A 5,143-nucleotide genomic window follows, 5' to 3' on the forward strand; every position below is an offset into this window, starting at 1 on the left:
TCTAAAAAGTGAAAAAAATGATAGGCTCCAAATACTATAATAAGAGCTTATGCCTTTGGTTATCAATTGGCCTCAATTAGAAACACATTAAGCTTGAATGAGTTATTTCTAACTTTTTTTTTTTTTTTTTTTGTGTGTGTGTTATCTAGTTTAAGAGTGGAGATTATGAAAGGAGCCTATGCCTTTGGTTCCCAATTGGCTTTAGTTAGAAACACTTTAGACATGAATGTCCCGATTCTAGTTATATTTCCTTTTTTGTATTCTCTAGTTTGAGAGTTGTCCACATCTAAAAAGTTGGAAAAAGTGATGGGCTCCAAGTATTATAAAATGAGTCTCTTTAAACTTTAATATGTTAACTATAAACCCCAAACCCTATTTTTCCTACTTAAGTAAGTTAATTAACATGTTAAACAAGATTAAGAATAAGTTATTAATATGTTTGTAGGGAAAAAGCTTGAAAAAGAAAAGAAGAAAAACGTTCTAAGTGTTGAACAAATGACTCTCAGGTAGCAAGGTAAATGAGGTTTTTGTAAGAGAATTTTTGACTAAGTGTGGAAGTCAAAGTGGCCATGCATTGATAGCCATGTGGTGAAAGAGGTGGCCTAGAGAGTGGCAAGATCAAAAAGGCTAGTTAGGCGCATGAGAGGCATTGGCCATAAGGCTAAGTGGTGGTTGCATGAGGTGCTTTGCATTGGAAAAATCCCATGAGAGGTTAAATGGGTAGGATGGCACGCGAGAGCATGAAGGCCTTAGGCGTTGAGGGCTGCGCGTATGTGTTGATGAGTGTGGGTGCAGGATGTGCCAAGTAAAGCACTGCAAGTTTAGTTTGCACTGAGGAAGGGCGTGCGTGCGTTAGCCTGATGCACGGCGCGGGCAGGTGAGCCTATGCGATGGCACTTAGGCTATGGATGGAAATGGGGGGTGGCTATGTGATGGAAATTGGGGGTGGCTATGCGAAGGTTTTGGTACTAGACCAAGCGATGGGCAAGTTGCGTTGAGGCCATACATGAGCCAAGGGTTATGCGTTGATTGTGGCAAGCAAAGGTGAAGCCATGTATTGATCAAGCAGTGATTAGCAGCTTAGTCACCTATTATAGTGGACCAGCTGTTGGAATTAAAGGAATTAATCCCACTTAGTAGATGATTTGGTAGCCTAAGAATGCTTGAAGATATGTCAGAGCTTGGTATAAAAGGAGAGCTTCAGTTCAAAGGCTCAGTTTAAGCACTTTACTCATGTTAAGAAGGTGATTCCAAAGCCATTCAAAAGCTTGACGAGTGTAGTTTAAGCTCTAGGGCTACTGGAAAAAACTCTAAGGAATTTAGGACAAAATTTGAAGAAGATTGCAAAAAGGTCAAGCTCTCGGATGAATCGATGCCAGTGATGAAGATTTGATGTTTTTAGACAAACCACGAGAAATTATGAGCTCAAATTTTACAGTAAGCAAGTTAAGATGTTTTTAAACAAGTTTATAGAAAGAAAATTTTCTAACATAAAATTTAGAAAATAAGTTATTCGTGCTCAAAATGAAAACTGGGTTATAGTTGAACAAGTAGGTAGCTACAACCATTGAGCAAGCAAGTTGCTCAACCAGGTAGGTTGCAGGCGCGCATGAGGGAATGCGTTGTGCTGAACGGGTGCTATGCAGGCGTGTGCTGAAGTTATGAGCATAAGTGGGCACAAAGGGCATTGGGGTGTGATGCGTAAAATTATGATGTGATGGTGTGAATATGCGATGATGTGTGTTATGCGATGGTCATACAAGTTTTCCTAACAAAACCCAAGTATAAGCCTTCTTAGGTTCCTGGTAAGTCCAGGGTCGAACACAGGGATTACTAAGTAGATATGCGACAAGCTCTTTGATTCTATTGCGGTGGTGAAAAAGAAGTGGATGGTGTTTTGATTTAGATTTTCCTATACGACGGTGTTGAACGTGGAGCGATGAAAGCGTAGAGTTACAATAAGTATGCGATGAAGGGGTTGAGAAGGGGTTTAGCTAACATTTCCCAAGATTGTGCACAAGTATACGATCATGCTATACACAAATATTAGTACTACGTTTCTCAATGCAGAATACCACAATTCCTATTTTTAGGACGCATGTGATGTATATGCAAAACAGGTGATATAACTTATGTCTAAGTGTAGAGTTAAAATTTGTTATGATTTTGATTGTATTAATTAGGGGGAGAATTTATTTTTTTGAGTGAATTTCAAGAATGATCTTTATGGTGATATGTTGAATTTTATTATGTGCTACATATGGTTTACATGTATTTCAAGCTATTTTTCTTGAATGGTTTGTCATCATCAAAAAAGGGGAGATTGTTAGTTTTTTTGCCCTTAATTTCAAATTAATTAATTTTAATTAATTAATTAATCAATGTTTTGATGATAACAAACTCAATTTTTAATTACTGAAAATCTTAGTGTTTTAATATGTCCATAGCGTAGAGCTCGGAACAACGATTCCAATACCTCTTGAATCACTCAAATCGAAGTTAAAACGGAGAAAATACTGTGGTGGATGACGTGGCATAACAAGACCATTTGAATGTAGACATGTGGCAGCATATTGGTTGAATGGTGGATCATTAAGAGATTAACATATGATGAAATTTTGATATTTGGATTGATTAAAATAAAATAAAATTAAAGTTTAAAAGAAATTTAAAAGGAAAATAAATTTATATTATTTTATGTTTGTGTCTAACGGCTAGTTTTTTACCCATGGTATGTTTTTATTTTTGGATTGACTTTAAAGAGAATGAATTTAAAAAGAAAATGAATTAAAATGAAAATGAATTTAATATTATTTTATGTTTGTGTCTAACAGCTAGTTTTTGACACATGGTATGTTTTTTTTATTTTTTGGCTTAATTTTAAAAAGAAAATGAATTTCAAAAGAAAAAGAATTTAATATTATATTTTGTTTGTATCTAACGACTAGTTTAGTTTAAAATCTCCACCATTGATTTTTCTTTTCCAAAATCCAATGGTCCAAATTAATTGTGGTTTCTAAAATTTTTTCCATCTCTATATAAACCATCTTCTTCTCCAAATTTTAAACCAACAAATTTTACATTTCATAATCCTCCAAAACTCAAAAGTTCCATTGTTGCTCTCTCTAAGTTCCCAATTTTTTTTCTTTTCATCTTATTCTTGAGATAGTGTTATTGTATCGTGAGGATAAACTTGTTGAGTGCTTAAACTTGTAAATCCACTCTAGTGAGAGTTGTATTGTGTTCTTCAAAAATTCCAACATTTGTAACAGTTTGATCCTAAATCGTGGAAAGGATCGGGTTAGCTCTTGAACTCGAAAAGGAGCGGTGGTGTAACGGTTGGGTTCTAATCCGTGGAAAGAGTCGGAAAGATTTTATTCAAATTCCCAAGAGGCACTTGTGGAGTGGAGTAGGTCGAGTTTGATCGAAGTACAATAAAAATTACGGTGTCTTCTTCCTAACTCTTTCCTTTTTATTTTTGCAATTAATTTAAGTAATTTATTGTATGTTTTAGTTTGTTCTTATTTATTTGCTAAAATTTGATAGAATTAAATTATCACATTTTTTGTCATCTTATTTGTTGCATAATTTGAATTTTTCTTATAATTTATAAAAAGTGTATTAATTAGTTTAATTGGGTTAATTTTAAAAAAAAAAGTTTATTAAACCCTATTCATCCCCTCTAGGGTTGCTATATCGATCCAACATAAAGTACATAAATAGCCCAAACTCAGATACTAAAGGGCTCTAGCCAGAACACAGACATCCCCCAACCCCAACTTAAAATCTAACATTGTCCCCAATGTGATTAAGGAAAAAAAAAAAAACAAGGGACAAAAATAAAAGTCAAACAAGAATCTTCCCCGAAATCTTAGCACACTAGATGATAGCGGTATCTGACTCATGAAAATATAATCCTCTTCATCTTCTATAGGGTAATAAAAACCTAAATATAAAAAATAATTGAAAGAATTAAGCTCAATAAAAACTGAAAAGAAACCTATACTAAGAAAGCAAAAAAGAATGAAAATACTGGTTGTCTCTAGGTAGCACAATTTTTTTAAGGTCGTATGCTCGACCTGTTAGGATTTATGTCCTAAATCTTGTAGTCTATGTAAATTTGTAAATAAATTATTAATAAATAAAGTATTCTTTTATTTGAATAAACAAAGTGTTCATTTATTTATATATTTGCATGCTCAAATCCAATAAATTAAGATCCGAGGATATTTTTAATGTAAATTGAACATTATGTAGTTGACATATAAGTGGATCATGTTCAAGGAATAACCTGAATGGTCTAAAGTATATGGATAAGGTTGGGTACCTTATCTTGATAACACTATGCATACGACGCACTTTGTAAATGTTACAACTATTGCAAGTGTTACAAACGATGTGATTCAAATCGTTCATGTGATAAAATGTAATTGGGGGTATCCTATACAATAAGTATGTATAAGACCGGACCATGAAATATAATCTCTTCTTGTAACACCTTTAATTGAGGAGATTTTTTTTTCAAATGATAACCATGTAACCCGATCTCAATTCTGAGTGAGTTATGAACTCCTGTTCATGAAGTTCGTTCTTGGATTTGTATGCCTATCATTTTAGGGATGATACCGAGTGAGGAGCTTAGAACATAGCTTCATAAGATGAAATTCACTCCTTCTAGACTTCAGAGGAAAGCAGACAAATTTTTCCTTTAAGTTCTGAATTCGAGACTTGAACAATGAGACCTCACCTTCTCACTGACCCGATAGGACTTTGTTTATGGTTGGACCATAAATAGAATTATTCCTTAGAGGATCAGTAGTACTTAAGGTACAAGAGGTAATTATAGAGGTAAAATAGTAATTTGACCCAGCTATAATCGAACAATTTGTAAAGATTTGACTTACATAATATGGTTAAATCAATGGGCACATAAATATACTATAGTTTATAGGAGTGCAACTATGGGTTTTAGTGGGGTGTCTCATAGTTATTGAATGATGATTGATTTAATTAAAAAATTTAATTAATTAATCTTGTATCATTAGAGTTTATAACTATAGGTCCATTAGGTCACTTTGCTTGCTCATAAACAAATGCAACAAGGATTTTATAATGGAAGAAATTTGAAACATTCAAATTATTT

Source organism: Benincasa hispida, chromosome 12 (assembly GCF_027475165.1).
Source record: "Benincasa hispida cultivar pf3 chromosome 12, pf3_genome.v1.1, whole genome shotgun sequence".
Classification (NCBI taxonomy): Eukaryota; Viridiplantae; Streptophyta; class Magnoliopsida; order Cucurbitales; family Cucurbitaceae; genus Benincasa; species Benincasa hispida.